The sequence below is a fragment of the Balaenoptera ricei genome, chromosome 9 (genome assembly GCF_028023285.1).
Source record: "Balaenoptera ricei isolate mBalRic1 chromosome 9, mBalRic1.hap2, whole genome shotgun sequence".
NCBI lineage: Eukaryota > Metazoa > Chordata > Mammalia > Artiodactyla > Balaenopteridae > Balaenoptera > Balaenoptera ricei.
The window spans coordinates 14,487,483-14,508,769 of NC_082647.1; the positions used below are offsets into that span (position 1 = coordinate 14,487,483).

A 21,287-nucleotide genomic window follows, 5' to 3' on the forward strand; every position below is an offset into this window, starting at 1 on the left:
GGTTTATTTGGTGTTTATACTAGGGTATGTTCTGAGATTTTGGTGCCAACTTTATATTTTTCCAATATTCAGTTGTCCAAACACCATTTATTAAAAAGTTTATATTTTTTCCACAGTATCATGATGTCTACTTTATCATATATTAAATTCGTGTAGGCCCAGGGGTCTATTTCCAGATTCTGTATTTTTCCACTGGTCGATCTGTTGTTAATTATTGGGGTTTATATTGTCTTTTAATATCTGAAAGGACTAGTTCTCCCTCATTGCTATTTCTTTTCAGAGTTTTCCTGGCTACTCCCCCTGTTTGTTTTTCCATATGAAGTTTGGAATCAGCATGTCTTGTTTTCAGAAGAAATCTGTTGGTATTTCCATTGGGATCACATTAAATTTATAAATTGCTCAGGGGTATTAACATCTTTACAAGGTGTTGAGTCTTATCTAAGATCATGTTTTCTTTCCATGTGTTCTTTTTTGTGTGTGTACTTTAGTAATGTTTAAAGTTTACTGTATATAGTTTATATATATCTTAAGTTTATGCTTATAGTTTTTCATTGCCTTCTAATTGGTTGTTGTTTGCATGTATGAAGACTTTTGATTTTCATATATATTTTTAGCGCCTTATTGAGCTGTAATTCACCATTTAAAGGGTACAGTTCAGTGGTTTTTAGGACATACACAGCATTGTGCAGTCATCACCCCTATCTAATTTTATAACATTTTCCTCACCCCAAAAAGAAACTCTGTGCCCATTAGTAGTTATCCCCCAGTCCCATCTTCCCCTCATTCCTTGGAGACCACTAATCTATTAATACTTTCTGATATGGAGTTTCATATAGTTGAAATCATACAACACGTGGTCTTTTGCAACTGGCTTCTTTCATTTAGCGTAATGTTTTCAAGTTCTTCCATGTTGTAGCCTGTGTCCATCTTTTTTTTATCATAGTCATCCTTGTGGATGTGAAGTGGTATCTCATTGTGGCTTTGATTTGCTGATTTCTTTATGTATTTAGTTTCCTTTTGCTGCCACCCACTCTAGTGAGACTTCATGAGGGCAGGGAGTGGGCTTTCAGTTCTAAAGCCCCAATGCTTGAATAATGCCTGGCAAATATTTGGTGCAACTAGATGCTTATTGAATGAATGATTGGATCTATTGTATTTCTAGACCACCTCTACTTTTTAAAATTACTGTGTGGTTTGGCACACATAAATTAATTATTTTACCCTAGGCAGAATATAATTAGAGAGTGGGGGGTTTTTTTCCTCTAGGAGAGAAAGTCATGTGTTATATCCAACAGCCCTGTAAAAACAATTTTGTGTGATATATAGTTTGTGATGGCCAATGCTACCTTCTCTTACATTAGAATGAATGACTGAGAGTTGCTGGAACATATGTCTAGGAGACTCGTTATCTTTGCAGGAGGATGATTTTAAGCCCTGGATTCTATTGTTGTTGGAGACTCCTTGGTAAGATACATAAGATAAACATGAGAAATTAGGGAAAGGTGTTCTGAGCCTGGGAACAGGGAGTTTTGAGTGAGATAGATCAGCTCAGGTATATTTAAGAAGTCCTAAGTTTACCGGGGGACTGTGTTCCAGAATTTCTTTTAGAAGGTGGTTGTGTGGACACAGATCACATTTAACAATAGAGAAAAGTGGTATTAGTTAAGATCAGGGTCTCAAGCTAGCCTTAAAGAACGTTAAAGAGCGCGTGGCTGATGCATGGGTGGGGGCAGGGCGTATGTGGGAAGTCTCCGTGCCTTCTGCTCAGTTTTGCTGTGAACCTAAAACTGCTGTAAAAAATAAAGTATAGGGGCTTCCCTGGTGGCGCAGCGGTTGAGAATCTGCCTGCCAATGCAGGGCACACGGGTTCAAGCCCTGGTCTGGGAAGATCCCACATGCCGCGGAGCAACTGGGCCCGTGAGCCATAACTACTGAGCCTGCGCGTCTGGAGCCTGTGCTCCACAACAAGAGAGGCCGTGATAGTGAGAGGCCTGCGCACCGCGATGAAGAGTGGCCCCCGCTCGCCGCAACTAGAGAAAGCCCTCGCGCAGAAACGAAGACCCAACACAGCCAAAAATAAAAAATAAAATAAATAAATAAAATAAAAATAAAGGAATTCCTTTAAAAAAATAAAGTATAATAAAAATTTTGAAAAAATAGCATAGCTGAAACACATATAATTTGTAGGAAAAGGGAAATAATTCAATGTCACAAAAATAAGATTGAATACGAAATTATTTCTCTTTAATGTCAGTGTATGAAGAAAGATATTTTAATTACAGAAATAGGTGAGATCTTGTGTGTGTGTGTGTGTGTGTTTGCAGGAGACTTTTTGATCACCGTCCAAGGATTTAGAGGCTGACAATACTGGATTTTTATATTGCTCCAATTTTGTTCAAAAGATGTGACTTTTAACAAGATTATTACCCTCGTATTATTATTAGACATGTTTGGGTTGAGGGTAGGAGAAAGAGAGAGATTGATTAATTCACTCATTTCTTCATTTAGATAGATTTTCCTAAAGCACCTGAACCTGAGGAACAGGGATGGTAGAATATTGTTCTAAAGCATCTGCATGTGCTGTAAGAAAAGATTCGTCTGAAAGGCGGCACTAATTAAGAATTGAACTGTACGAGTTAGAAGCAGTATCTGAAGGGCAGATGGATCAAAAAAGGTAGCTGTGGACCCACCTGGAACCAGTGATTTGAGGAGCTACAGGGAGCAGAGTTAATCAAACTGTCAGGAAGAACGTTTTAATGCCGAAATCTCTCTACAAATGGACAGTCCTGGGGATCAGAGACTCCTTTCGTGCTGGAGGTGTTCAAGATGAGCGCCTTTTGATGGGACTGCTGGGGAATAGGATCCAGTGTAAGATGGACGGTTGGGCTAAGGGACCTTTAAAATTCCTTCTGAGAGAGAAGGTGTAGTCCTGATATACAGGACTATAGAGAGAAGGTATACACTCCGGATAGGAGGGAATGTGTCTGAAGTGTGTGGGTCCAGCTCTTCTCATGACCTCCACCAAACCTGATGCATCGGTTCTCTTCTCCACCAGCGCACATGAAGCTTCAGTTGGGCATTTCCTTGACCCAAAGCCAGGTGACAGCACCGAGCACCTCCCGTTCATGCTCCGTCTATCAGGAGAGACTTAGATTAAGTAACTATTTTTCTTAAAATGGTTCTGAAATGAAAGGACAGAGCCTGGTGTGCTGTGTCCTCTTTCCAGCCCTCAGTTCAGGCCTGACCTGCAGCTTTTCCCCACTTTCTAAGGGTGTAGACGCAGAGATAACCAGGACGCGACCCTGAACTGGAGCAGGGAGCACGGCCCCGAGCGGTTCTGGCTCCGGCGTGGCGCCCGCCTCTGAAGTCCGGTTGAAGCCCAGCAGCTCGGGCTGCTGCCCTCCTGCTCCTTGGTTATTCAGTGCAACCTTTAGTCTAGGAAAAGTGCCAGTCTGCGTTTCCAAGAATCATATCTCCCTAAATGGGCCAATCTGCTTTAAATGCCTTCTCGGCTGGCGCCTTCCCCATCCCACGATTGGCACAATTAAAGCAACAGTTTCACCTTTTTAACTGCCTGTACTGTGCTAGATTGGGTGGATCGCTGTGGGCCGTGTGTGTGTGTGTGTGTGTGTGTGTGTGTGTGTGTGTGTGTTCCTGCCTGCCCGTGCGTACATGCCCATGTGCACCAACACGTCATCCTTCCACCCTCAAAATGGTCATTTTTCAGAAGTGCTAAGAGTCACAGATAAGCCCTGCATTTGCATTTTCCCTATTGTGCTCAACCTAAAAAAATTTTTTTTAAAGCAGACTGGCTACTGTGATGCACAAGGCTTTTTGTATCTCGCTGGGAAGACCTTCTGCTGAGCTGAGAGATACCCTTCTCTCTGCATGGTCCCAAGTCGGAATTTGCTCTATCACTCATGACACTGGGCATCTTTCTCCAGTCTCTCCCCTTTCTCCTCCTGCACTCACCGTTCACCATCCGAGAGAGAGTCGGGGCTGCTCTCAGCATGATGTGGAGAAGCCTCCTGTGGTTGCTCTGGGTTCTCTCTGATTCCCAGTTCAGCTAACAAGCCAACCCCTGTTCAGCTGAGCTCCTTTGGAACCTGGTTTTTATTACCTGCCACTCGGCTTAAACCAGAGGCTTCTATCAGGGCATGCCGGTGACTGCTTTGCTACCCTCTGTGCCATGAAGGCAACCAGTTATTTGCCAGCACTTCACCCTCAGAAGTCAACCTTTCAGCACCATTTGAGGCCCACTGGGTGCAGAGCCCTGCGTTAAGTGGTTCAGCTGGGAACAGAAGACACCACCTTACCTTCTGGGTCACGTAAAGAGGGACAGAAGAACCTCGGGGCAGACGCCCACCTGTGCTCTCCCAGTAACGTAGATGGAGACACCCTCTTGTGGGACATGGACTTGGAGTTGACTTCCTGGTCGTGGGGACAAACCTGTACTCACTTCTGCCTTGTTTGTCACCTAGGTCCCCTTGTGATTAAATCAACTGTGCAGACGTTCAGCCTGTAGCAGTGGCATTGGACTCATGTTGTAAGTTAAGTAATTTTCAGCCTGGCAAGCCTGGCAAAGTAAAACCCCTCACATCTCAGCCGAGCAGGTGTGGCCAGTACCCCACGTGTTTCGGCAGAGTTTACTGTTTTGTTTTGTTTTGTTTTTTTCTGCTGTGAGGAAATACAGGTTAGTGAGAAGTAGGATTTGCTTTGCAGAAGATGACTTTGGAGAATCATTTCCTCCAAAGCAAAAGCCTTAAGGTGTGAGCACTGAGGGGCTATTGGGTGTAGTGGTCCTGACCCCAAGGAGTTAGCTTTGAGTGCCTTCAGGAAGATTTCTGGCTTTTTGGCGGTTCAGAAGGGCAGCGGACGTGGTTTGGTGCAGAAGGGAGAGAGGTGAGTGTGGAAGTGAGAAAATCACGTGCAGACTCCACACCAGGGGAAGGGCAGGGAGGGTCTGGCAGCGGGGATTACTGGATTACTGGAATATATAGGAACGGTACTTTGTTCTGCCGTGTGCAAGGCCGTCTGGGGAGTGGGGAAGAGCTGTGTGATGCGCTACATCTCAGGTGTCTCTGGGGCAGCGGTACGGCGTCCTCGGGACCGCGAGAGGAGCAAAGACGCAGGGTGGAAAGTGACTGACACCTGGGGGGAGAGGACGCAGGGCGATGGCGAGGAAGGAGACACAGCCCCTGCCCAACCAAAGGAAGACGCATCTGTGTGCAGGAGGGGGCGGGCGCATGGGTGGGTTGGAGAACATTTAAAATATTGGAATGTTTGCGAGGGTGTGTGTGCCGCCCATGGGTGTCTGGTGTGGAAAAGATAGAAAAGGCAGCGTTACTGGTGACCTGAGAGCAGTTGATGTAAACGTGGGGGCAGTGGTACCTGGTCCAGAGAACGCACAGAGTGCGCTTTCCAGCGGGGTACTAAGTTCCCCTGGCCTCCGCCATCCCTTTCCTCTGTTTTCCTTTTGTGCAAGAGCGAGAGCTGCTCCTCTGTTAGTGGTGGGGAATTTGGTGCTTGTGTAGAGATCCTGAAAGCGCTGATCAGAGGTGACCCTTCAGGGCTCCCGCGGTTCCAGGGAGAATCAGGAGAGCTGCGTTTGGAGCAGCGTCCTCTGGAGTGTCGCTGTCCTTAGGGCGTCTGCCTCCTTGAGCCCCTTCTCGTTTCTCACTCATCCCGGTATCTCCCAGCGGGTGTGCTTTAGTGTCCAACACTTGGTGATGGTAAAAATTAGTATGTGTGGTTGGCCCAGGAGAAATCCATGTTTGTTCATCCATTCGCCCATCCATCCATCCGTCTGTGATTCTAGCCACACCGATAAGCCACTCATCAAACAAGGAGCCTTCCACACGGCCCCCAGCTGTTCTCCTCTCCCTTCTTACAGGTAGAACCAGGTGTGTGCCCCGCCCGGATCCCTGACTGGCAGGCACAGGAAATGGTCAGCCTGGACTCATCAGGATTGGATTCTGAGTCACGAGGGGGAAGGTGGGAGGTAGTTGGCGGTGGTGACCGTTGGGGGCATGGGGGTGGTGACATCTGAACCAGATCTGGGCTGTGCCCGAGGAAAAAGTGGAAGTGGCTGTTAAGGAAGGCAGCTTACAGTGTCTGCTTCAACATGTTAATTTTTTTTAATGTTTTGTTCTGATTGTGTCACTTTTTTTTTTTTTTAACTAAAGCATTCTCTAAATTTGGCTATACGTACTATGGTAATTATTTCAATTGAGTTCTATCCAATTAATTATTTATACCTCATCTTGATCTGGAAATTCTGATTGGTTTTATAGTATAAACACATAGACTATAATAACCCATACAATACAAAAAAGAATTTAAGAACAGGACCAGGAAAAATGCAAATCAATACAGAAGTTCAAAGCCAGGAGGAAAGAAGAATCACAGATGTGCCAACCGTGAGACCCCTGCATTGCTTTAGCTGAGGATCACGTTGTCTCTGAGCTTCATAGGATCAAAGAGAAGTGGTCACTTCAGTAATTCTTGCTGCCAGAGAAGGAAGACATACCACGTCCTCAGGAGAAGCAAAGAGTTTTTTGTCTTTTAAACTCAATTTTGCATGTGAACTTTTATCTAGGAAGAACTGAGTGGTATCACGATCGGGGTGTTCCACATCCCCACAGCAAATGGACAGCTGAGCTCTTACGGCTCTTTCTCACATCAGTCCTTTTCAGAAGCGCGAGGCATAACATCAGAATGCGAATCGGCAAATGGAATTCTAGCCTTCTGGTGTGGTGTGATGCAGTGCCCAAAACAACCAGTGGAAATGCTGGTCTGGGTGTCTATCAGACAGTCTTTACAACCATTGCTTCTTTTAACTGGGGTGTGTGTGTGTGTGTGTGTGTGTGTGTGTGTGTGTATACATATATAAAATACTATATATATATGAAGAGATAGTTTGAGGTTATATTCCATTGCCTACCATGTTGTATTCTAGCTCACTGATTGAGGCTTCAGGAATCGACCTTGTAAGGTTGACATCTTTTGTAGAAATTAAGGATTCTATTTGAAACACTCACGGAGGAGAGTTCTATTTTTGTAAATAGGATAATTGGGTGGAAAACTGTGCTAATATCTGTCTTTATTTAACCACTCCCAAGGACGAAGCCTAGCAGTTAAAGCCATGAGGTTATAACCAAGAAACTACCATTCACCCAGGGCCAGTGTCCTCTGTATTCAGGCTAAGTAGTTAAAAAGAGTGGGGACGTCAAGAGCCATACCATGCGGTCTCATCCTGTTGTCTCAGGTGTGTGAATGAAGGGTGGGAATGAGTAGGGAGACTGAAGCAGGCTGTGCGGAAGAGAGGGGAGTATGCAGAGACGCCACCCCTAAGTGCCAGGAATGTTCTGTAGTGAGTAGGAGGTTACAGAGGAGGGAGGGTTTGGGGAAGTGGCAAATGAGATAATAATTGTGTCCTGACAGAGGTGACATTTATTCTAACTGACGTTTGATGATCTTGTACCCTTGTGCAGGTGTGAGGAGTGGTGGATGGCAGCACAGCATGGATTGTTACACAGTGTGTTCAGTACCACAGAAGAGAGTAGGGGTGGGATGCAGAAGGAACGGGCATTTATAGAGCTCCCACTGTGTACCAGACCTATCATGAAATGGTTAGGGGCGTGGCTTTGCCATCAGAGAGACCTAGCTCTAGGCTCAAAGTCTAAGTTTGCTCATTCAAAAATGGGGATAACGGCGGCATCTTACCCCACAGACCGGTTGGGAGGCATCATGAATACATCGCCAGTGTTCAGTAAAAGTCATTATTAGAATGACGGCCATCAGCAGGTCCTTCTCAACGTAATATGAAGTGGGTCTCGTGCTCCCCCTTTTACAGATGGCTAAACTGAGGCTTAAGGAGGTAATTACCTTGTCCAAGATCTTTCATCTCATAAGTATTGAAGCTGGGATTCAAACCAGGTTTTCTAGCACTAAAGCCTGTTGTTTTTCTCTGCTCCAGGCTGTCCGGATTTGTAGCTAACCCTCTTGTATCTTGTAACTCAGATGTGTGGGCTATGAACCAAAGCGCCTTTCTGGGTCCATGTGCTGGTGGATGACTTTCTGTCCTTTATGATCACATTTGTTAAGCTCGGACAGTGATTTGTATGATGATTGTGAAAAGCAGCACTATGTTAAGGAGTCTGAGTGAGGAGAGATTTTTTTCCATCTGTGTTTGTCATACTACCTGGAGATCATACCTGTACAGGGAGGTGGCTCGATTGAATGAACGTGGAGGGACTTCCCAGCACTGATTTTAGGATCGTGACAGTTGTGACAGTTTTCCTCTAGCACTTCTGGCAAAGTCCAGGTTTTGGTTTTGCTTTTGGACCTTATTAAATCTAGTATCGTGAGCTTGAATCGCCTTGATGGATAATGGAAACAGTGTTATGTAGTATGAGCTTCTGCCTGGGTCGCCACCTGCCCCCACAAAGCTCAGTAGCCAGTAGCTCCTTACGGATTGTCTCATATTAATAGAATAATGGAAAACAGATAGTGTGCCAGGAGGAGTGCTTTTCCTTGGAGGCTTGAGGGCCCATTATGGGTTGAATTGTGTCCCCCTTCAAATTCATATGTTGAAGTCTTAGCCTCCGGTACCTCAGAATGTAACTTCATTTGGATATAGGGTCACAGCAGATGTAATTAATATGAGTTCATACTGGAATGGGGGGACCCTAATCCTGTATGACTGGTATCCTTGTAAAAAGGGGGAGATTTGGACACAGACATGCACGCAGGTACTTCATGTCAACATAAAGGCAGAGATCGGGGTGATGCGTCTACAATCCAGGGAACACCAAAGGTTTCCAGAAACCACCAGAAGCTAGGAGGGGGACCTGGGACAGATTCTTTCTCAGAGACTCAGAAGGAACCAGCCCTGCTGATACCTTGATCTTGAACATGTAGTCTAGATGATAAATTTCTGTTGTTTTAAGCCACCCAGTTTCTGGCACTGTGTCCCAGCAGCTTTAGCAAGCTAATACAGGGCCCATGGAGAAATAGTGACTTATAAACTCCAGAAGAGGAATGAGAATCACTCATGTGCTTTGGTTAATGTTTCCATTGGAGAGTGGGAGCTGGATGTAAGGCTATGTGGTCAGGAAGTAGAAAGAAGAGAAGCACAGACAAGCAGACCACCTTCTGAAGAATGTGAGTCTTTGTTGTATGAGGGACATTGCTCTGAGGTGACCTTTTGCCTTGCTGGGTTTTTTTTTTTTTTAAGGAAAGCAATTTGTCCATTAGGGTTGGAAATATATTTTCTTCAAGACCACAAGGTGATGGTTTAAAAAAAAAAAAGTCCACCTCTCAGTTTAAATTTCACTCTGTAGAACTGCTTTGTCTAAAGAACTTTCTGTACTGATGATGGTATTCCGGATCCACGCCGTCCAGCCTGGTAGCCACGTGCTGCACGTGTAGCTGTTTGGCACTTGAAATGTGGCTAGCGTGGCTAAGGAACGGAATTTTTAATTTTTAAAATTTTAATTTAAGTTTCCACTCGTGGCTAGTGTACAGTTGGACAGTGCGGGTCCAGAACATAAGGGCAGCAGTGGGAAAGGACCCAGAGGAGAAGACTGAGGTGTGGGCTCTTTACTGAGGTTCAGGGGAAGGTTGGGTTAACGGGTCACCCTGGGTTTGCTGGTGCCCCCGAGCGTGGCCTTGTCCTCAGCTAACGGAGCACTGGTGGGAATAAAAGTGAAGTAATACAAGCAGACGTTTCTAGATGCTTTGCTGAAAAGACGCTTAATACAGGGCTTCTTTTTGGAGCCCAAATCATCTTAGACGGTTCAGTACTCAGTAGAGAGGCGGGGCAGGTGAACGAACAGGAGAGGAGGGGTCCAGATGGGCCGAGAAGTTGCCTTCAGGTTGTGTGTGCTGACCCTCGACCTGTCCTGAGGGACCCGTAGTCGCAGATTAGGAAGCCAAGGATGCCCAGGTGAGACCACCTTCTCTGACGGCAGAAGGTTGCGCCTGGAGTATTTTGTGCTAGATTTGCTGTGTGCAGATGCCCAGTAGGAGCTCCTGGAGCCCAGCCCCCACCCCCACCCCTCTGCATTGACGGCCGCCGCGTGGAGCGTGTGGCCAGAAGATGCTGGTTTGGAGAGAGTGCACGTGGGAGGTTTCAGAACCTAAAATGGAACCACAGTCGGGCGTTCTCAGATGCAGTTTCACACGGAACAAGAACGGGTCCCCACGACTGTGTTGGCCAGCCCTGGACAAATGACTGTTGTCATTGCTCACCACTGGCTTTGGCTCAGGGCCCCATATAATTTAAAAATTGCTCCTTTTTCCAACTCTGCTTAGCTATCATTTTGATTTCACAGAGAAGCAAATGGTTCATCAAGTCTTGTGATTTTTCTAAACCCTGAGTCAAAGGAGGGGCGTCATGCGGAGACGCTTTATGTCAGGATGGTGCCTGCCTCTCGCCCTGCCCCCTTCACTCCAGCAGACTGGACTCTTAACAGTGTAGGGGCTGTCGTGGAAGGAAGGGGCGGACTCTCCCGATTGAGCAGTGAGCTGGTGGACCTTCAGCCGGAATGTCTGGGCCTTAGAGGGCAGGGGTTTTCGTTTGAGAAGAGGTTAGGGAGAGAAACGGGGTTGAGGGAAACCTGTTTGTCAACAGCACATTCGGTAGCTTGTACCATGTGCACGGCCTCATGCTCGGGGGCTTGGGGGCAGCAGTAAGTAGTGATAGCTCGTCGTGGCTCATGCGCACACAGGGTGACAGTGCCCACCGAAGCACACGCTTGCTCTTCGCCAAGAACTCATCAACTCATTGCAGACGAGATTAAACGAAGCAGCAAAAGAGATCAAGGGATGCAAGGTAAGATGTGATGAGCGCCGTCAGCGAGACACAAAGAAAAAACCCTGAGGTCCCAAACGACCAGGGATGCTTGATTTGATCTGGTCTTTGAAGGGTGGCCTTGATTCGGACGGGCGGCGGGGAGCCCGAGCTTGCTCCAGGCGGTGGTGCACGAGGCTCGGCTGGGGACGGTGGGTGTCTGCTTTGGTCCAGCCGGCACAAGTTATAGGTCACAGGTTTTTCCATTTGAATGTGATGATTTGACTGTAGTAGCCATCAGCGAATGGAGAGTTCAGGGGGACCACACTGAAATAGTTAATAATTTGCAGGTTCGGTCAGTGGCCCCGCTGTCTTGGTGTGCCTTTCCGTTCCAGCGGAACACACGCAAGGAGCGGCATCTGCTCTGCTCTTCCCGGCTCTGTCTTTTATTTAATAACCTCTCTGTGACCTATTCATGTGAGGTCACCCATCTCCTCTTTTTCTGCGTTTCAGTTGTCTTGGCCACCACTTGCTGTGAAGGACTCAGCTAGTCGTGGGTGGGATTGGCCTCTCAATTCAGTGAACATTTCTTGAGTCTAGGACAGGGCTTGCGGTGAGCACACGCGGGAGGAGGTGGACTCTAGTGCCGAGTGGATAGGGACGTAGAGCCAGGGGACCCCAGGCAAGGCCCCAGGGCTGTGTGAAAGGCAGGCAGGCTGTTTAGCTTGGGCCACAGGGAGAATGGTGATGATAGAATAGTCATGGGAGAAAGGGAAAACAGAAGGAAGAGCAGGTTTGTGGGATGGAGAACAGGGCTGTGAGCTCGATTTGGGACATTTTAAGTTTGAGACAGGACGTCCCCATGGAGCCATTAAGCAGGCATTGAAAAGACCCCCAACTTAGAGCATTCAAGACCCCATGGTTGCAGCGCCAATTCCTTTGGCCTCAGCTTTCCTCCCCTTCCCTTCTCAAGTGGTTCCCCATAGTGTCACTTCAGACTAGGGGGGAGGAAGTTTCTTAAGTCTCCAGTGCTTTATCCTCACACTTAAATGCTAAATCCAGAACTCCCTGTTCCTGCTAAGTAGTTCAAAAGCTCCGAGGGATCCTTGGAACAGTTGCACCCTAGTGGGACTTTTCAGAGCACTCCTGGGGTTGGGAGAGAAATTTCAGGGTAACCGTAGAATAGTGTGAGCTATAACCGGCTTGAGTGATCTTCTGGCTGGGATACGGGTGTGAGGCCAGCATGTTTGAAGGTTGCTGAATACCTGTTGACCTGCGTGCCCCAACTGGGTGAACTCCATCTACCTTTTCATTCCTGGCTAATTGCAGCGAACAATACGCCAGCTCGTCTTCTGTAAAAGGAGAGGGGTGAACGTTCCCACCAGCCTTGCCGCCTTGGTTGGGCAGGTCAGTTGACTGCCTTGAAGCTCTACTTATTCATCTGTAAAATGAAGGGACTTGGCGAGATGCCCCGTAATGTGACTTCCAACACTAGCATTTTATGTCGGTCAGTGATTCTTTGTCCAGGGAGTGCTATTTTTTCCATAGGAACCGTTCTGCAGTTGCCAGTTAGCTTATCATCTTGGTAAGAAGCAGCATGATGAGGTGGCCAGAATGTGGCCTCTGGCGCCAGTGACCCAAGTTTAGACCCCATCACCCTGTCACCTGGCTTAGCTGGGCACTTCTTGGCAATTAGCTGTTCCTCGCCAGTCCTCAAGTTTCCTCACCTGCGAAGAGCGAATGATAACACACATTTCAGCTTCACTGGGTGTTAATATGTATCAAGCATTTACCCTTGTGCCTGTTTTTCAGCTTTATTGAGATATAATTCACATACCAGAAGGTTTATCCTTTTGAAATACAACTCAGTTTTTAGTATATTCACCGAGTTGTGCATTGATCACTACTCTCTGATTCCAGAACATTTTCCTCACCCCCAAAAAGAAATCCCAGACCCATTAGCAATCACTCCCCCTTCTCCCCTCCCCCTAGTCCTTGGCAACTACTCATCTGCTTTCTGTCTCTATGGATCTGCCTGTCCTGGACATTTCATATGAATGGAATTCTAGAACATGTGGGCTTTTGTGTCTGGCTTCTTTTGCTTAGCATAATGTTTTCACATTTTGCTCACGTTGTAGCAAGTATCAACACTTCATTCCTTTTTATTGCCAAGCAGTAGTCCATTGTGTGGATGCACCATATTTTGTTTATCCATTGATCACTTGGTGGACATGGGGTTGTTTCCATTTCCTGGCTATTACGAGTAATGCTGTGAACATTGGTGTACAAGCTTTTGTGTGGACATGTGTTTCCCCTTCTCTAGGTATCTCACTGTGGTTTCTATTTGCGTTTCTCTAACAACTAATTATGATGAGCGTTGTTCAAGAGCTTATTGGCCATTTGTGTGTCTCCTTTAGAAAAGTGTCTACTCAAATTCTTTGCTCATTAAAAAAATTGGGTTATTTGTCTTTTCACTGTGGAGTTGTAAGACTTCTCAATATATTTTAGATACTGTGCCTGGCTTTTAAATAGGCATGCAGTCCATGTTAATCGCTCTTACCAGGTTTCTCACAGAAATCTGTAACCTTTTAGGTGACATCTAGAACTAACTGCCCAGATATCGAATGCCCAGTGTCCTGAGTCTTAATGCCTACCCTTATGTCTTGTCACGCACTCTTCTAAGCACAAAGCTCTCATCCTAGAGCCCACATTTGGAACCTAGAACAGCAGGGGTAGCGAGGGTCTGGAAGGGGAGCTCTGGCAGAATCCATAGGGCAGTGGCTATTTCTAAGTCTTGGTTTTTTTCTGGATGGAGAACTTAGGGGGTAATTGTACAGCTTTTTTAGCTGCTGCAGCACCAGGGTATCCTCCATCCTGCCCCCATGCTGTGGGCACCTGGATGTCGGGGCTGAAGACCACATGGAGGTATACCTGAGAACATCATCTTCCTTCCACAGTGCCACTGCCACGATGAGTAACGTATTTTCCAAGAGTGATCTGGCAATTTTAAGTCATATATAAAAATGTCCCTGGTGGCCCAGTGGTTAAGAATCTGCCTGCCAATGCAGGGGACACGGGTTTGATCCCTGGTCTGGGAAGATCCCACATGCCCCAGAGCAACTAAGCCTGTGCACCACAACTACTGAGCCTGCGCTCTAGAGCCCGCGAGCCACAGCTACTGAGCCCACACGTCGCAACTACTGAAGGCTGCATGCCTAGAGCCCGTGCTCCGCAACAAGAGAAGCCACTGCAATGAGAAGCCTGTGCACTGCAGTGAAGAGTAGCCCCCTCTCACCACAACTAGAGAAAGCCCACACACAGCAACGAAGACCCAGCGCAGCCAAAAAGTTAAAAAAAAAAAAAAAAAGTCCCAAGGGAAATCATGGGTTTATTTTAAGGAGAAGGGAGTTTTATGGGGAACCCTTGAAGCTACCAAGAGGACCTGGGAATTCTTCTCTGTTCTGAGAACTGTACTCAGCATCCCCGAGACATGTCCTGTACTTGCTGCCCCTTTGCCTTTGCAGCCGTCATCCTCTCTCTCCATCCCCCCAACCTGGCATGTATAACCGTCCCTTTTCTGCCAGTTCAAATCCAGGTCATCCCTCAAGGCCCAGCGGGGTTTCCTGCCCCTCCCAGAAGCCTCTCGGGGCCTCTATAGTTGGGGCCCCTTCTCCCTGCACACCAGGGGAAGGGAGCCTCCAGAGAAGTGAAGGTGTTGGCAGTCTGACCTGGACTGTCCTCTAGAGAGCCAGCGCCACCAATTTGTGAAACTGCCGAACCACACATCTGCCCTGACGACTTAGCCTTTCCTTCAATGTGGATTTGAAGGGTTGTGGACAGACATTATTGATTCCTCCTCTTAAGTCAGTCAGGACAGTTTCAAATCTCTTTAATGCCCAGCAAATTTGCTTTGGAGGCCAAAGCCAGTCCAGTTGCATTTGGATGATGGTTACTTATTTTTAAAGGGTAGGAGGTCCCTCCAGAAATGCACGTCCATTATTGTGCAGCCATCTCTGTCTCCTTTTGCTTCTTTGATGAACATTTGGACCTGCCTCTACCTGGCTGCCATCTTCTTGATGTCACAGAAAAGCACATTCTACCCTCAGAAAGTGTGTCATCTACTTGGAAGGGTAAGATAAATCAGAAAATTATTGGCTGTTAGAGCTAGACGATTCCTTGGAGATTATCCAATCCAGTATTTTCCAATCTCCCATCTTGACCAAAAACCATTAAATGCTTTATGCAGAAAAGAAAAAGTTTTCCTTTGATAAATAACTTCGGGCTGTGGAGCATATTGTGTGGCCCTCTTGGATATTCACAGTATGCACTGGTGCATTAAAAGCTCTGAGAAGTCCTGCAGTAAAGACAACAGCTTAATTTGATTTAACCCAGCCTTTCTTAAACTGTTTTGGTCTCAAATTTTGTTCTTTTTTTTCATAGCAGATATTAACAGTTCCCAGGTCACAAAGCACACTTTGGGAAATGTTGCCTCGTTCACACATGAGGAAACCTGGGTTCAGAAATATTAAGTGACTTGCTCAAAGTTAACACAAAGCCAGACTTGAAACCAAACCTTCTAACTACTACTCCATTGCTCTTTTTACAAATAGTAACCATATCATGCTCGAAAGAGGGTGTCTGATGTTTAAAACGTTGTCACTTATGTTATTAATGAAAACCACACAGGCTTTAGGGTATAGTGACATGCATGTGAACCCTGGTTCTGTCCTTTTGCTAGCTCATGACCTTCGTCAGCTAAGCCTGTGAGTCTGAGTCTCTTTCTTCTTCTGTAAAGAGAGGGTAATGATAACGGCCTCACAGGGTTGGTGTGAGAATGAGGTGAGACAGTAATGTAAAGCCCGAGTCTATGTTCATATTGGTTTCCTCAGACTTTTCTCCGTAGATCAGGTGTGGGACCCACTTATCTATGATTTTAAAAGGCTAGGCATATTATAGACACCAAGAAATTAATAATGGTGATCGTAATGGGTATTTATTGAATGCTGACTTAAAGAGTGAAGGCACATGGGATAGGAGTAATTACCTATGGAAATTCAGAGCTGTATTGAACTGCTAACTATTCATGGAATTGAGGGGAAACTGATGGAGGGATGGACTAGAACGTGTAGATTGCATGGGGCCTGGTGGGCAGGCTCTGTCCAAGGTAGGAGCCATTCAGGATCTCGAGCCACCTGCCTTCCCTTTTTCCATCCCCACAACACAAAAATGTGGTTGAGGTTATCTTTTAAAATAGATAGCAGGGACTTCCCTGGTGGCGCGGTGGTTAAGAATCTGCCGGCCAATGCAGGGGACACGGGTTCGAGCCCTGGTCCGGGAAGATCCCACATGCCGCGGAGCAACTAAGCCCGTGCGCCACAACTACTGAGCCTGCGCTCTACAGCCCATGAGCCACAACTACTGAAGCCCGCACACCACAACTACTGAAGCCAACGCACCTAGAGCCCGTGCTCCACAACAAGAGAAGCCACTGCAATGAGAAGCCTGTGCACCACGACGAAGAGTAGCCCCTGCTCGCCACAACTAGAGAAAGCCCGCGCACAGCAACGAAGACCCAACACAGCCAAAATAAATGAATGAATTAATTAATTAATCAATTAATAAAATAAAATAAAATAGGTAGCCGTTTGCCTTTGGAATACCATTTATTTAAAACATTTGGCAACAGAGTTTGTCCAAGATGGGAAAGGTAAAGGACAAGTGACACGTTGCAAGAGAATGGGACGCTGCAGGGCCCGGAGTTCAGGATGGCAGAAGGGACCCAGGGGCTCCCCGGGGCTGTGACGGAGCCACAGAAATCATCCTCACCTCTCCAGCCCGTCACCCCAACCTCAAAACTTGCTGGTATGGCTTCGGAATTTGCACTTCTGCCTGGGAATTTAGTCCGGTGCCCTAACATGAAGCTCAGGCATTTATTTGTTTACCGCCAGCTTGGAGGGGCCACAGGCCTGATACTGAGTCGCCATTTGCATCGGTGGGGTCCTGGCTGCTTTCCTGGGCTTCTGTCTTAGCCCTCCTCCTGGAATGTATCAGGACTAACAGGCCCCGAAGGCCCTGTCTCTTTGACATCGCCCCCCCCCCCCCCCCCACCGCCCCGTCTGATTGCTCTCTGGATCCCTCGTGGCCCTTGCTCTCTTCACGTCTTTCTCTCTGCCAGTTTCTCAGTGGGCGGTTTTAGGAGCTCAGTCTGCGGGCGACAGTAAATCACTCTCCCTGGGCTTTGACCGGTAGCAAGACAGCCTCGCCATGGTGAGGGGACCGGCGGAGAGACTGCCAGCTTGCGCCCTGCTGCAGCTGCTCTGTGCACAGAGAGCCTCTTCATCTGGCACCAGCGCGAGACGTGCCAGCCTCGCCTCCCATGCCAGGTGCTGGCTCGGCCTCTGGACGGTACGAGGCTAAGCGTGCTGCTGGCACCGAGCGAGTCACAGCTTCTCTAATTTATTTACCTCGAATCAAACAAACCCGGACTCCTGCTTTGAATGGAGACTGTGCTGTTTCACAGGATGACAGAGGGCAGCCGTGTCTGTGGAATTGCCTTCCGTGGGCTTTAACCGGGACCGCTGTCTGCCATGACTCTCGGAAAACAGCGTGGCAGTTCCTCAAAAGGTTAAACCTGGAGTTAGCACACGACCCAGCAGTTCCACTCCTAGGTCTACACCCAAGAGAATTGTGGGTGTTTTTCCACACAGACTCTTGCACGTGAGTTCTCAGCGGCATTGTTCATAAATATAGCCAGACACTAGAAACAACCCAAATGTCCACCAGCTGATGGATGGGTAAACGAATGCGCTGTATCCATTCAATGGAACATTTGGCAGTAAAAAGGAATGAAATGCTGATACATGCTACAACATGGATGAACTTTTAAAAATTAGGTTAAGAGAAAGAAACCAGACACAAAAGGCCACATATTGTATGATATTATTTATATGAATTGTCCAAGATAGGTAAATCCACGGAGACAGAAAGTAGATTGGCTGTTACCGGGGCCTGGGGGAGAGGGAACAGGAGGGGCTGCTAATGGGTGTAGGATTTCTGTTGAGGGGGTGAAACCGTTTTGGAATTAGATAGTGATGATGATCGCCCAACTCCGAATATACTCCAAACCACTGAACTGTATGTTTTAAAAGGATGACTTTATGGTATGTGAATTATAGGTCACTAAAGCTGTTATTTAAAACACTGCTCTGAACTTGCCGCTGCAGTCAAGTCTTCTGTGGACCTAGACGTATAGGCTAGGAACCCGGTCCAAAGAGAGGAGAAGCCCAGATCCTGCCGCTGGGGAGAAGCACCAGGTGGTGGGTGTGGACGAGCCATGCTGTGAGGACACATCGAGTGTTGTCTGGGATCCACGACCTCTGTTCAGAATCTTGGGATGCCCTGAACTTCCTGGTTCCAGCCCCCTACCTGAACATAAGTTCCAGTTGGACCCTGTTAGATTTCAGTGATTAATGAATAAACGTTCACCCACATATACTGAAAAAACATTTTATTTGGAAATAATTGTAAACTTACTGAAAATTTGCGAAAATAAAAATAATACAAAGAATAGCCCCGTACCTTCACCCAGGTTCACCGGTTATCATTTTGCACCATTTGCTTTATCATTTGCATCCACTCGCGTGCTCCCTCCCTCTCACTTCTACTCTGTTGTCGCACGTGTGTGTATACGTACATATCTAGATATACATAAATGCTACTTTTTCTGAGTGATTTGAGCGTAAGTTATAAATGTCATGGCCCCTGATATCTGCACCATCCAATACGGTAGCCATTAGCCGCAAAGGACCATTTAAATTAAAAGTAAATAAAATGTAAAAGTCAGGTCCTCGGTCATACCAGCCACACTTTCAAGTGTTCAGTAGCCACCTGTGGTCAGTGGCTACGGTGTGGGACAGAAGGAGTTACGGGCATTTCCAGCATCGCGCGGAGTTTGAGTGGACAGCACTGGCTCCCCCGCCCTCCCCGCGTGTGTTCTGTGTCCCGAGAACAGGGCGCCGTGCGGTTCCCGACCCAGGAGGACTTAGCCCTGATTCAGAACTCCCACGTAGCCCGCGGTTCGTACTCCAGTTTTGTCAGGTGACCCAGTGATGTTCTCATTCCTTTTGGAATGAGGTCTTCAGTCTTGTTTGTGGCCCACATCAGCTTGGCTTGTGCTCAGGGGAAGCACGTAGACTATATATATAGCGATGGTTAAGCTTTGAGTCGGGGGTTCCTTCGCTGTGGCCCTTCTTTTCGCAAACTTGAACCCTTTCTCTAACTCATGTGCTGGGGCCGGCTTGCGTTCCCTTAGCTCAAGAGTGACTTGGTGTCTTTGTCACTGGGCTGATAACTCAAGGTGCAGCTCCCCACCTCATCCCCCCATTCTGCACTGACATTTGGTGTCTGAGCAGGTGTGGCTCTGCTCTTAAAGCACCAGGAAAGATTTCCTGTGAGAAGAAGGAAAGCGGCCTCCCCGGCAACCACGCTCTTTTGCTTTGTTCTGATAACTTTTCCCAAATTTTAGCCTGCAACCAAAGAAAGGCTCATCTTGTTCCCCTTCGTTTTCTGTGTTGTGGCTGAGTGGTGATCCCATGGCTGTGAATCGCTTTGCGGGGCCCAGGACCAATGGGGCGCGGCACCTTCCTGCCTGGACTCCTCGTGGAGTGGAGGCCAGATGGGCACAGCCCGGGCTGCCCAGCCCACATTCCCAGGTGCTACCAACCCTGGCCCATCGTCAGCTCACTTTGCTCCAGTCCAGGGGAAAATGGACGGTGGTGATTTTCAACCATACTTTGGACGAAATGCAGGGAAGACAAAGAAACTGCAGAGTGGTTTCTACTTCTGAGCTAACTGGTGTTAGAGCTTTTCCTCCAAGGAATTCCTGGTGACTTCCTGGAATTTTACTGCAGGGGTAAGAATGGAAAACAGATTCCTGGGCTGCTGACTTCACTTCCATAGGGCACTACCCCCATGACTCTTAACATATGGAGGGGAGTAAAAGCTGGGAAACAGGAAATCCACAGGCTTATTCGTTTACCTTTCTTATATTTCCATTTGCCCCTTAGAATGTATTCTCATACCTTCTTCCACCTTTTATTTTGATTCAGCGTTTCTTAGAAAAATATTTAGCAAAGTAAGAGTCACTGAAGAACTCGGTGGGAATCTTATATGAACCATATAGCTTGAGCCAAGAAAGAAAGAAGAAATGGATTCATGCAGACAGAGTGGAAATGGAGCTGAAAGCTTCATTTTCTGCTTAACTAAAAAAGAATGCAAAGGGCTTGAGTGGCAGGGCCAAGACCACACGGCGTCAGCTGAGGGCCATGAGGTGCAGCGTGAGCGGTGCAGTTTGTGCCCTTCGCCGCCTTTTGAGAGCTGCCTTAGAACGAACTTGCAGCACCGGGTCCCCTCAGCCCCTTTGGAGGAGTAAACAGGGCGCATCTGATGCTGGTGAAGGAGCCAGAGCACTTCCGCTGCCTCTGGCCATCAGCAGGAGAACACACATTCGGATGTTCTCCACTCACATCTTCTGTGTAATATGAGGTGCCCTAACTGGCCGAGTTGTTCTGATCAATCCATGGGCTTCTATAAGGGTTTCCGTGTGTTCTCACTCAGGGCCGTAGGTGCCCAAGCCTAAGGACTACGATTCTGTGTTCTGTGAGAGTGTTCCCAGCTTCAGCTGAGGCCAGCGTCACAAGTCAGTAACCCGTAGGCCCAGCCTAAGCGCTGATTAGTTTCAGGTCACCTCTGGCTTGCGAGATACACGCACCGAGAACCGGGCAGGCTGGGGGTTAGGGGGGCAGTCTTCGCCAGCGAGCGCCCCTTGCATCCTGCTGTCTGGGTTTCCCGGGGAAGCCCTGCAGCCACCCGGTCCCTGGTGTGTCTGAGCTCTTTCTGGCAGCAGAGTCGCCGTGCCCCGCGAGCCCCTTTGTTCCCAGGGCCCACCGACCGGCCGGCCTGGGCCATGCCTCCCTCTGCCACGCCAAAAAAGGGACCAGCCTTCCCCTCGATCTGTCACCGTGACCTACACGATATCCCAGACTCCTCTCCTACCCTGTCTTCCCCTTTAGTTGCCAAGGTCTTTAGTTGCCCCCTTCGTCTCCTGTCTGTGACCTTGCTTTAGTTCCCACTGATGCCACGTTTCCTCCAGGATCTTCTCTCCCAGATGCACCTCCAAGGTGAGCAGGTTACCTCTAGGCTTCTGCCACGAGTCCATTTTCCATCCAGAAGCCCTGCTAATCCTATCCTCCCCCGCCCCCACCAAACACCCCTGCGACTCCTCACCACCTCCCGGATACGGGCGAAGCCTGGCGCCGAAGGCCCTCCACACCTGACTCCAGTCTTTCTGCAGGAACCCTCACTGCAGTCAGACCCTTTCTGTCTCCTTGTGTTCCCTTTAAACGGCTTCCGTCCTGCTTTATCTTAAGTTATCTTATTTTTATCTTGTACCTGCAAACTACCCCAGGTCCTGTGGGGAGTACATGGCTTATAA

At 47.7% G+C, this 21,287-nt stretch overlaps 1 protein-coding gene across 1 annotated transcript in view; it reads left to right on the top strand.

The window, feature by feature from the left end:
* HIPK2 (homeodomain interacting protein kinase 2) overlaps window positions 1-21,287 on the top strand; it is a 186,923-nt gene that overhangs the window by 24,923 nt on the left and 140,713 nt on the right. The gene's annotated exons all lie outside the window — the stretch shown is intronic.